Raw genomic sequence first — 13,323 nt, 5'->3', positions numbered from 1 at the left:
GGGAGGCCCTCCCCCCCCAGTATACACGAAGCTCCCAACCCCCTCTCAGAGGAATGCCTAAAAAAGTATACAAGCAGCTCCTAACACCCCCCCACCCCCCCCCCCAAAAGAGGCAGTCCCCAAAGGTGTACAAGCAGGCCCTCAAATCCCTTAGGTGTACAAGCAGGCCCTTCAAATCCCTTAGCCCCTGCGCCAGCTTTATTGGCGAGCAGCGAGGCTGGGGGGGGAGGGGGGCAAGACAGCCTTAAATAAAATACAAATATAAAAAGTGTTATAAATGGCTGTTATAAATCCAAATAGGATTACAATCAAAGTTTACAATTTATTAAACGAATAGAGGCAAGCAAGCAGCGCTGGGTGCGCCGGGAGTCTCTGCTCCCCCAGGACGCACGCCTGTTACGTAAGGCGGCTGGTTTTGATGCTCCCAGGCTAATACATATTCATTACTACTTCGAGAAGAGGCAGGGTTATTAGAATTGGTTTCCGGAATCCGAAACCCCTCCCAGGGGCGCCTGCGTACCTGTCTCTGGTGGTCTCTCGGGGCTTGCTCGGGCTGAATGCTGGTTGTCTTCCTCTCAGGCTTTTGTCCTTCAATTGTCCTTCAGCTCCCCCTTCCTCCTCGTTTGGGAGCCTCTGCGCCGGATTTCAGAAACTCTAGCAACATCCCCTGCAGTAGTCAGCACTTTTCCCTAAAAACCCCTTTGTTCTCTTATCACCTAGACCCGGGCCTCGATGGTAACCCTTCAAATCCCTTAGTGACACGAATTGCTGGACCATTCCTTACAAAAGGAAGGATAAAATATGTAGAGGAGCAATGGCACACGCGAAAGCCCGGCGCCGCGGGCAGAGGCAGCGAAGGTTGACGGCAGAACAGTGCTCGGTTTGAACACGGAGAGGGAAAGCGAGGGGAAGGTGGCCAAAGCCGGCCGCAGTCTCTGAGCTCTCCTCCTCATGATTGTTTTCTCTCAAAGCCATTTCTGTCTGTGTGCGGGCACCCGGAGCCGGCAGAAGTCCCCGTGAAGTCCTTCGGCAGGACGGAGGGCTGCGTGGGCTCCAGTGAGAGAGGGAGTTAGGAGAATCTTATCAAGTAGAGATAGAGCGCTGACAGCGTTAAACTAGGATGCTACTTAGTGTCTTTGCTAACTATGGTGCATTGTGCCAATTAACTAAAGCAAGAAGCCTTGGGCCCCTTACCAAGGTCAGTCTCCTAATAAGAGAGTGAGCCTGTCTTAAGAAACTGGGAGAAACTGGTCTTGCAGATGGACAAGAGCCAAGGAGCAACTGAGTCTGTGCAAAGACAAGAGGTCAACTAGCGGTGACGAGGAAGAGTCATCAATCTTCATGCCCACGACCTCCCATGCTGCCCAGCGCTGAATAAACATACCTACTTTACAATCTCACTGATTGTGGAGTCCCTTTTCCGCAAGTCACTAGCAGCGGTTTCTTCCGCAGAGGTTTTCCCAGAGCCGCTTCAAAGCTCCCCTCGCGGAGCTGGGGCGTCGCAGGGGGTCGTCAAAGCACGCACGCGTGCACACACACACACACACACACACACACACAGGCGTTGTTGTCCAAACAGAAAGTATTTACAACAAATTCGACAAGCGGTTTTCCTCTGCCAGCAGCAAATGCCTGAGGGCCCCTACAGCTTCACAAATCATAGCACAAAGAGCCTAAAGTTCCTCTAAAATTTAGGGAAATGATTCAAAATAGATCTGCTAGGGGAAAACGATCACTGGCGGCAGGGTACACAATACACGCGAGTCTCAGCTCTCCTCCGCAGGGTCAGTGCCCACGCCCAAGTGCGACGCTGATGGCACCCGAACATTTGCTGTAGCAGGCAGCAGAGCCAGCAGCTCAGGGGAGCAATTTTAAAAACCAGGAGGCACTTAAACCAACCCTTAATTGACCCAGTTACTGCAGGAGAGTCCCGACTACTCGCCCTGGAGTCCTACTGTCACCAGCAAAAAGCACCAACCAAAGCTTGGGGGAACTTTGGTACAGCACAAGAGAAGGGAGTGGGGGTAGCGTAGCCGTATCGCAGAGCTGCTGCTTTTCACACCATTTTATCATCCCCGATAATTGAAAGTAAGGCCGGGTGGGCTGACCCCACCACCACCACTCCTGGCAGCATGTTTGGTCCACAACGCTAGAATAATTATTTTGCTCCCTCCCGCCCCTACAGCTTCATCATCTGAAAAGATTACAGTCAAAACAATGGCATACACAAATAAAAGTCAAGAGTTGACATAGTAACTCCGGGATTTGGGTATCAACTGTCCGAGAAATCAGAACACCCAGGCTTCACAATGTGCCCAACATCGAGCTGTGCCAAGGGGGGCGGAAGGAAGAAGCTTTCCGTTTAAGCCTTCAGGGCATCGCTCCATCACTACGTCAATTCACAGCCACCACAGCGTGCCGATGGACATCTTTCTGTGCCAAAAGAAACAAGTGCTTTGTCCTCTTGATATCAAAGGTAGCCACCTATAGTTACGGAACCATGCACAAGACCTTAACTCTGACCAGCAGGAAAACTTAGGACAACTGAGTGCAGATCCTGCCAATTTCTACCAGTTCCAACTGTGCTTTAAGTCTCATTGCAAAGCCTCAGTTAGAAAAAGGATCACCTCAGGGTATCCAACAAGAAGAAGAGTTGTTTTCTTTTTTTTCTTTTTTTTTTTTTTTTTAATATACCATAGGACTATGCAGTTCAATCATCAATCATCTTGGAAAGCTCAAGGAGGAGGTCATCCTCATCTTTCCCTGGGTCCAAGTCGAGCTCGGCTTCCAGTATGCCGTCTGAGAGTTCCCAAAGTAGCATCTCTAAATCCTCGTCTACAGATACGGGCGCGTTGCCTGTGGAACTCAGCCGGCGTGTCCTTGCTTCTTCTAGCTGGGAAGAAGCTGAAGTCGAGCTTGAGAACTCCATTGGCTCCACGGATTCTGCCTGGCTTCCAAGATGTGCTTCAGGTCTTGGCAGAGCAAGGAAGAGAACAATCAGTATATGCCATTTCTTAACGGGAAATCCCTTTTCTGCAAACCGGCTCTTAAAACCGTAGCCAACCCCTCCTGCACTTCAATCTTACCCAGGGATTGTTATTCAATTAACCCAGGGCTACATTTAGAGCCCAATATATTAGCAGGTACATTTTTCAGTTTGGGGGTTTCTCTGTGAAGCCAGAGCACCCGGAGTCTAGCAAAGATGGGAAACCAACATGGCCTCCCGGAAGCCCAGTGTCCGAGAACTACATCTCCCGGCATGCTCTGGGAAAACAATATGGACTCCCGGAAACCCGGTGGCCAAGAACTACATTTCCCAGCACTCCCCAGAAAATTGAGCCTCGCACCTTGCCGTAGGACGCCATTTTTTGCTCTGTTACATTACCGGTTTCGTGTTTATGGAGGGTTTTCCCGCCGTTTTGGGGGGTTTCCCCTCAATTTCGGGTTTTCAGCTCTCCATTTCAGAGTTCTTCCCTGCAATTTTGGGGTTCCTTCCCCTAATTTGGTGCTTCGCCCCCCCCCCCACTTTTGGGGTTCCCCCTCCATTTTGGGGATTCCCCCCAATTCCAAGCCCCCCACAATTTTGGAGGCCCCCACCATCCTTTCTTGGCCTGCCACCCTAATATTAAGGTTCTTTCCCCCAATGTTGGGGTTCTCACCACATGTTTGAGGTTCCTTCCCTTAATTTGGGGCTTAGCTCCCCGGGATCTGGGGCTTTAACCCCAATTTTGGGGGTCCCCCCCAAGTTTGGGGATTCCTCCCCAGGTCTGGGGGGGGGTCCACATTCAATTCTGGAATTTCACACTTCCATTTAAGTCTTCTTCCCCCCAATTTGGGGGTTCACCCACCCAATTTTGGGGGTTCCTCCCCTAATTTGGGGGGACCCGACCAATTTTGGGGGTCCCCCCGAATTGTAGAGTCCCCCACCCTCCTTTTTTGGGTTCCCCCCTAATATTAAAGAGTTCTTCCGCCCAATTTTGGGGGACCCCACAATTTGGCCGTTCCTTCCCCTAACTTTGGGCTTCAACCCTTCGATTTTGGGGGGGGCTCCCCCCCTCTTATTTTGGCCTTCCGCCCTAATATTAGGCCTAACCCCTAAGAACCTTGACCCCTAAGCCTATGGCAACCACGGATCTAACCCTAACCCCTACCCCAACAAACCCTAGAAACCCTAACCCTAAAAACCCTTACAGCCCTAACCCGATAAAATTTACCACACTAAACCCCTGAAGACTGTTCTGGGGGGTCCACATCCAATTCTGGAATTTCACACTTCCATTTAAGTCTTCTTCCCCCCAATTTGGGGGTTCGCCCACCCAATTTTGGGGGTTCCTCCCCTAATTTGGGGGGGACACAACCGATTTTAGAGTCCCCCACCCTCCTTTTTTGGGTTCCCCCCTAATATTAAAAGTTCTTCCGCCTAATTTTGGGGGACCCCACAATTTTGACGTTCCTTCCCCTAACTTGGGGCTTCAACCCTTCAATTTTGGGGGGGGCTCCCACCCTCTTATTTTGGCCTTCCGCCCTAATATTAGGCCTAACCCCTAAGAACCTTGACCCCTAACGCTATGGCAACCACAGATCTAACCCTAACCCCTACCCCAACAAACCCTAGAAACCCTAACCCTAAAAACCCTTGCAGCCCTAACCCGATAAAATTTACCACACTAAACCCCTGAAGACTGTTCTGGGGGGTCCACATTCAATTCTGGAATTTCACACTTCCATTTAAGTGTTCTGCCCCCCCAATATGGGGGTTCGCCCACCCAATTTTGGGGGTTCCTCCCCTAATTGGGGGGGACACAACCAATTTTGGGGGGGACACAACCAATTTGGGGGGGTCCCCCCAATTTTAGAATCCCCCACCCTCCTTTTTTGGGTTTCCCCCAATATTAAGAGCTCTTCCGCCCAATTTTGGGGGACCCCACAATTTTGACGTTTCTTCCCCTAAATTGGGGCTTCGACCCTTCAATTTTGGGGGGGGCTCCCCCCTTAGTTTGGCCTTCCACCCTAATATTGGGCCTTACCCCTAAGAACCCTGACCCCTAACACTACGGCTCCCACGGATCTAACCCTAACCCCTACCCCAAAAAACCCTAGAAACCCTAACCCTAAAAACCCTTACAGTCCTAACCCGATAAAATTTACCACACTAGACCTACGCCTAAAAGCCCTAACCCTAAAAATTAAGACCCTCTAAACCCTAACCCAAAACGTAAAGATTCTCAAAGCCCTACCGCTGGAGACCCTAACCTTAAAAAAAAAAAAATAAGACCTTAAAACCCTAACCCTAAATACCTGACCATAACTAAAACCCTAAGACCCTAACCCTAAAAACCCTATCAACACTAAAACCACAAAATACTTTAAAACCTTAACACACTAACCCCCAAACCCTAACCCTTATAACTCCAACCCTAACAACCTTAAAATCCTAACCCTAAACCCTGGAAACCCTAACCCTGAAACCCAACCCTAGTGCCTTAGCCCTGAAACCTTAAAACCCTAACACCTTATTAGAAACACTCTGTAACCAATACCATAGGCTCAGGCAAGTATCTCAGTGAGGTAGCATTTTTATTCACGATTGCAATGGCAGGCGTCCCACAAGCCACCTACTAGTTCCATAACACAGTTTATATAATTTTTTTTTTCCTCTCGGTGACCAGGACCCTCCCCAGTTTCCCCATTGACTGGGTAATCCATGTTCACGATCTATCCAGTGCTTCACAGAAAATACACAGCTGCTGGCCTGTTACTAGTCAATTTTATTTTTTTCTTGACTGTTTTCCTCTTTGAGGTGGTAATGTTTCTTACACCGTGATTTCCACCCAATTGCTCTAAGGATTCTGGTTCTCTGCATTTTACAAGGTTGTCTGTTAAGCTTTCTTATCACTGCAAGCATATATCAATACCACCTTCCTTCCCTCTAAACGATGTAACTCTGTGCAAAAACATTTTTATTCCCACAACCTTGATCCCCTTACCCTAAAATCCTTATTCTCTTTAACCGTAACAACTCTAACCACAACCCTAACCCTTCATATCAACCCCCCGACGCTAATGACACTGACTAATGATCCAAACCCCAAACCCCAGGCAACCAACAAAGAAACAGACACAAAGCTGAAAACTACAAAAAAGGCAAAACCCTGGATACAGACCCCAAATCACAAACACGCTACCAAAATGCTACAGAAAAGCCCCAGACGCAGGCCCCAAGCACTACAGCTAGGCCCCAGAAGCTCTAGACACATCCCAAAGCCAAAATGCAATCCCCAAACACTACAGAAAAGCCCCCAAACACCAGACACAGGCTGCAGAAGTCTACAAGCAGGCCCCAGCCACACCCGGATGCAGACCCCAACTGTCCACAAGCAGCTCCCAACCCACCCCCCCCCATGAACTGGACCCCCCCCCCCCCCACCACCCAGATGCATGCCCCAGGCCCCAGGTCTCAGCCCCAGCCCCCACACCCCAGACTCAGGCCCCAAAGGTGTACAACCAGCTCCCAACTGCCCCCCTCAAAGGGAGGCCCCAAAGCCTGCCAGAGGACCCTAGAGCGTACAAGCAGCTCCCAACCCCCCCGGCACAGGCCCCAACCCCCCCCCAGACACAGGCCCCAAAGGTGTACAAGCAACTCCCCATCCTCCCCAGAGGCACGCCCCAAAGGTGTACAAACAGCCCCAACCCCCCAAGACCCAGACCCCTACAGCGTAGAAGCAGCTCCCAACCCCATGCCCCCAAGGCACATGCCCCAACCCCTCCCCCAAGGCAGGCCCTAACAGTGTACAAGCAGCTCCCACCCCCCCCCAGACGCAGGCCCCAAAGGTGTACAAGCAGGCCCCTACAGTATACAAGCAGCTCACAACCACCCCCCCCAAAGGCAGGCCCCAAGCCCCTCCAGATGCAAGCCCGAAAGGTTAAAACCAGCTCCAACCCCCTAACCCCCCCCCGCCCCGCGCAGACGCAGGCCCCAAAGGTGTACAAGCAGTTCCCAACCCCTCCAAGGCAGGCCCCAAAAGTGTACAGGCAGGCCCCTACAGTGTAGAAACGCTCCAACCCCCCCCGCTTCCACCTCGAGGGAGGCCCTCCCCCCCCAGTATACACGAAGCTCCCAACCCCCTCTCAGAGGAATGCCTAAAAAAGTATACAAGCAGCTCCTAACACCCCCCCACCCCCCCCCCCAAAAGAGGCAGTCCCCAAAGGTGTACAAGCAGGCCCTCAAATCCCTTAGGTGTACAAGCAGGCCCTTCAAATCCCTTAGCCCCTGCGCCAGCTTTATTGGCGAGCAGCGAGGCTGGGGGGGGAGGGGGGCAAGACAGCCTTAAATAAAATACAAATATAAAAAGTGTTATAAATGGCTGTTATAAATCCAAATAGGATTACAATCAAAGTTTACAATTTATTAAACGAATAGAGGCAAGCAAGCAGCGCTGGGTGCGCCGGGAGTCTCTGCTCCCCCAGGACGCACGCCTGTTACGTAAGGCGGCTGGTTTTGATGCTCCCAGGCTAATACATATTCATTACTACTTCGAGAAGAGGCAGGGTTATTAGAATTGGTTTCCGGAATCCGAAACCCCTCCCAGGGGCGCCTGCGTACCTGTCTCTGGTGGTCTCTCGGGGCTTGCTCGGGCTGAATGCTGGTTGTCTTCCTCTCAGGCTTTTGTCCTTCAATTGTCCTTCAGCTCCCCCTTCCTCCTCGTTTGGGAGCCTCTGCGCCGGATTTCAGAAACTCTAGCAACATCCCCTGCAGTAGTCAGCACTTTTCCCTAAAAACCCCTTTGTTCTCTTATCACCTAGACCCGGGCCTCGATGGTAACCCTTCAAATCCCTTAGTGACACGAATTGCTGGACCATTCCTTACAAAAGGAAGGATAAAATATGTAGAGGAGCAATGGCACACGCGAAAGCCCGGCGCCGCGGGCAGAGGCAGCGAAGGTTGACGGCAGAACAGTGCTCGGTTTGAACACGGAGAGGGAAAGCGAGGGGAAGGTGGCCAAAGCCGGCCGCAGTCTCTGAGCTCTCCTCCTCATGATTGTTTTCTCTCAAAGCCATTTCTGTCTGTGTGCGGGCACCCGGAGCCGGCAGAAGTCCCCGTGAAGTCCTTCGGCAGGACGGAGGGCTGCGTGGGCTCCAGTGAGAGAGGGAGTTAGGAGAATCTTATCAAGTAGAGATAGAGCGCTGACAGCGTTAAACTAGGATGCTACTTAGTGTCTTTGCTAACTATGGTGCATTGTGCCAATTAACTAAAGCAAGAAGCCTTGGGCCCCTTACCAAGGTCAGTCTCCTAATAAGAGAGTGAGCCTGTCTTAAGAAACTGGGAGAAACTGGTCTTGCAGATGGACAAGAGCCAAGGAGCAACTGAGTCTGTGCAAAGACAAGAGGTCAACTAGCGGTGACGAGGAAGAGTCATCAATCTTCATGCCCACGACCTCCCATGCTGCCCAGCGCTGAATAAACATACCTACTTTACAATCTCACTGATTGTGGAGTCCCTTTTCCGCAAGTCACTAGCAGCGGTTTCTTCCGCAGAGGTTTTCCCAGAGCCGCTTCAAAGCTCCCCTCGCGGAGCTGGGGCGTCGCAGGGGGTCGTCAAAGCACGCACGCGTGCACACACACACACACACACACACACACACAGGCGTTGTTGTCCAAACAGAAAGTATTTACAACAAATTCGACAAGCGGTTTTCCTCTGCCAGCAGCAAATGCCTGAGGGCCCCTACAGCTTCACAAATCATAGCACAAAGAGCCTAAAGTTCCTCTAAAATTTAGGGAAATGATTCAAAATAGATCTGCTAGGGGAAAACGATCACTGGCGGCAGGGTACACAATACACGCGAGTCTCAGCTCTCCTCCGCAGGGTCAGTGCCCACGCCCAAGTGCGACGCTGATGGCACCCGAACATTTGCTGTAGCAGGCAGCAGAGCCAGCAGCTCAGGGGAGCAATTTTAAAAACCAGGAGGCACTTAAACCAACCCTTAATTGACCCAGTTACTGCAGGAGAGTCCCGACTACTCGCCCTGGAGTCCTACTGTCACCAGCAAAAAGCACCAACCAAAGCTTGGGGGAACTTTGGTACAGCACAAGAGAAGGGAGTGGGGGTAGCGTAGCCGTATCGCAGAGCTGCTGCTTTTCACACCATTTTATCATCCCCGATAATTGAAAGTAAGGCCGGGTGGGCTGACCCCACCACCACCACTCCTGGCAGCATGTTTGGTCCACAACGCTAGAATAATTATTTTGCTCCCTCCCGCCCCTACAGCTTCATCATCTGAAAAGATTACAGTCAAAACAATGGCATAAACAAATAAAAGTCAAGAGTTGACATAGTAACTCCGGGATTTGGGTATCAACTGTCCGAGAAATCAGAACACCCAGGCTTCACAATGTGCCCAACATCGAGCTGTGCCAAGGGGGGCGGAAGGAAGAAGCTTTCCGTTTAAGCCTTCAGGGCATCGCTCCATCACTACGTCAATTCACAGCCACCACAGCGTGCCGATGGACATCTTTCTGTGCCAAAAGAAACAAGTGCTTTGTCCTCTTGATATCAAAGGTAGCCACCTATAGTTACGGAACCATGCACAAGACCTTAACTCTGACCAGCAGGAAAACTTAGGACAACTGAGTGCAGATCCTGCCAATTTCTACCAGTTCCAACTGTGCTTTAAGTCTCATTGCAAAGCCTCAGTTAGAAAAAGGATCACCTCAGGGTATCCAACAAGAAGAAGAGTTGTTTTCTTTTTTTTCTTTTTTTTTTTTTTTTTAATATACCATAGGACTATGCAGTTCAATCATCAATCATCTTGGAAAGCTCAAGGAGGAGGTCATCCTCATCTTTCCCTGGGTCCAAGTCGAGCTCGGCTTCCAGTATGCCGTCTGAGAGTTCCCAAAGTAGCATCTCTAAATCCTCGTCTACAGATACGGGCGCGTTGCCTGTGGAACTCAGCCGGCGTGTCCTTGCTTCTTCTAGCTGGGAAGAAGCTGAAGTCGAGCTTGAGAACTCCATTGGCTCCACGGATTCTGCCTGGCTTCCAAGATGTGCTTCAGGTCTTGGCAGAGCAAGGAAGAGAACAATCAGTATATGCCATTTCTTAACGGGAAATCCCTTTTCTGCAAACCGGCTCTTAAAACCGTAGCCAACCCCTCCTGCACTTCAATCTTACCCAGGGATTGTTATTCAATTAACCCAGGGCTACATTTAGAGCCCAATATATTAGCAGGTACATTTTTCAGTTTGGGGGTTTCTCTGTGAAGCCAGAGCACCCGGAGTCTAGCAAAGATGGGAAACCAACATGGCCTCCCGGAAGCCCAGTGTCCGAGAACTACATCTCCCGGCATGCTCTGGGAAAACAATATGGACTCCCGGAAACCCGGTGGCCAAGAACTACATTTCCCAGCACTCCCCAGAAAATTGAGCCTCGCACCTTGCCGTAGGACGCCATTTTTTGCTCTGTTACATTACCGGTTTCGTGTTTATGGAGGGTTTTCCCGCCGTTTTGGGGGGTTTCCCCTCAATTTCGGGTTTTCAGCTCTCCATTTCAGAGTTCTTCCCTGCAATTTTGGGGTTCCTTCCCCTAATTTGGTGCTTCGCCCCCCCCCCCACTTTTGGGGTTCCCCCTCCATTTTGGGGATTCCCCCCAATTCCAAGCCCCCCACAATTTTGGAGGCCCCCACCATCCTTTCTTGGCCTGCCACCCTAATATTAAGGTTCTTTCCCCCAATGTTGGGGTTCTCACCACATGTTTGAGGTTCCTTCCCTTAATTTGGGGCTTAGCTCCCCGGGATCTGGGGCTTTAACCCCAATTTTGGGGGTCCCCCCCAAGTTTGGGGATTCCTCCCCAGGTCTGGGGGGGGTCCACATTCAATTCTGGAATTTCACACTTCCATTTAAGTCTTCTTCCCCCCAATTTGGGGGTTCACCCACCCAATTTTGGGGGTTCCTCCCCTAATTTGGGGGGACCCGACCAATTTTGGGGGTCCCCCCGAATTGTAGAGTCCCCCACCCTCCTTTTTTGGGTTCCCCCCTAATATTAAAGAGTTCTTCCGCCCAATTTTGGGGGACCCCACAATTTGGCCGTTCCTTCCCCTAACTTTGGGCTTCAACCCTTCGATTTTGGGGGGGGCTCCCCCCCTCTTATTTTGGCCTTCCGCCCTAATATTAGGCCTAACCCCTAAGAACCTTGACCCCTAAGCCTATGGCAACCACGGATCTAACCCTAACCCCTACCCCAACAAACCCTAGAAACCCTAACCCTAAAAACCCTTACAGCCCTAACCCGATAAAATTTACCACACTAAACCCCTGAAGACTGTTCTGGGGGGTCCACATCCAATTCTGGAATTTCACACTTCCATTTAAGTCTTCTTCCCCCCAATTTGGGGGTTCGCCCACCCAATTTTGGGGGTTCCTCCCCTAATTTGGGGGGGACACAACCGATTTTAGAGTCCCCCACCCTCCTTTTTTGGGTTCCCCCCTAATATTAAAAGTTCTTCCGCCCAATTTTGGGGGACCCCACAATTTTGACGTTCCTTCCCCTAACTTGGGGCTTCAACCCTTCAATTTTGGGGGGGGCTCCCACCCTCTTATTTTGGCCTTCCGCCCTAATATTAGGCCTAACCCCTAAGAACCTTGACCCCTAACGCTATGGCAACCACAGATCTAACCCTAACCCCTACCCCAACAAACCCTAGAAACCCTAACCCTAAAAACCCTTGCAGCCCTAACCCGATAAAATTTACCACACTAAACCCCTGAAGACTGTTCTGGGGGGTCCACATTCAATTCTGGAATTTCACACTTCCATTTAAGTGTTCTGCCCCCCCAATATGGGGGTTCGCCCACCCAATTTTGGGGGTTCCTCCCCTAATTGGGGGGGACACAACCAATTTTGGGGGGGACACAACCAATTTGGGGGGGTCCCCCCAATTTTAGAATCCCCCACCCTCCTTTTTTGGGTTTCCCCCAATATTAAGAGCTCTTCCGCCCAATTTTGGGGGACCCCACAATTTTGACGTTTCTTCCCCTAAATTGGGGCTTCGACCCTTCAATTTTGGGGGGGGCTCCCCCCTTAGTTTGGCCTTCCACCCTAATATTGGGCCTTACCCCTAAGAACCCTGACCCCTAACACTACGGCTCCCACGGATCTAACCCTAACCCCTACCCCAAAAAACCCTAGAAACCCTAACCCTAAAAACCCTTACAGTCCTAACCCGATAAAATTTACCACACTAGACCTACGCCTAAAAGCCCTAACCCTAAAAATTAAGACCCTCTAAACCCTAACCCAAAACGTAAAGATTCTCAAAGCCCTACCGCTGGAGACCCTAACCTTAAAAAAAAAAAAATAAGACCTTAAAACCCTAACCCTAAATACCTGACCATAACTAAAACCCTAAGACCCTAACCCTAAAAACCCTATCAACACTAAAACCACAAAATACTTTAAAACCTTAACACACTAACCCCCAAACCCTAACCCTTATAACTCCAACCCTAACAACCTTAAAATCCTAACCCTAAACCCTGGAAACCCTAACCCTGAAACCCAACCCTAGTGCCTTAGCCCTGAAACCTTAAAACCCTAACACCTTATTAGAAACACTCTGTAACCAATACCATAGGCTCAGGCAAGTATCTCAGTGAGGTAGCATTTTTATTCACGATTGCAATGGCAGGCGTCCCACAAGCCACCTACTAGTTCCATAACACAGTTTATATAATTTTTTTTTTCCTCTCGGTGACCAGGACCCTCCCCAGTTTCCCCATTGACTGAGTAATCCATGTTCACGATCTATCCAGTGCTTCACAGAAAATACACAGCTGCTGGCCTGTTACTAGTCAATTTTATTTTTTTCTTGACTGTTTTCCTCTTTGAGGTGGTAATGTTTCTTACACCGTGATTTCCACCCAATTGCTCTAAGGATTCTGGTTGTCTGCATTTTACAAGGTTGTCTGTTAAGCTTTCTTATCACTGCAAGCATATATCAATACCACCTTCCTTCCCTCTAAACGATGTAACTCTGTGCAAAAACATTTTTATTCCCACAACCTTGATCCCCTTACCCTAAAATCCTTATTCTCTTTAACCGTAACAACTCTAACCACAACCCTAACCCTTCATATCAACCCCCCGACGCTAATGACACTGACTAATGATCCAAACCCCAAACCCCAGGCAACCAACAAAGAAACAGACACAAAGCTGAAAACTACAAAAAAGGCAAAACCCTGGATACAGACCCCAAATCACAAACACGCTACCAAAATGCTACAGAAAAGCCCCAGACGCAGGCCCCAAGCACTACAGCTAGGCCCCA

The sequence above is a fragment of the Anser anser genome (genome assembly GCF_964211835.1).
Source record: "Anser anser genome assembly, contig: HAP1_SCAFFOLD_34, whole genome shotgun sequence".
Lineage (NCBI taxonomy): Eukaryota > Metazoa > Chordata > Aves > Anseriformes > Anatidae > Anser > Anser anser.
Note: the sequence above shows the minus strand (reverse complement) of the source record.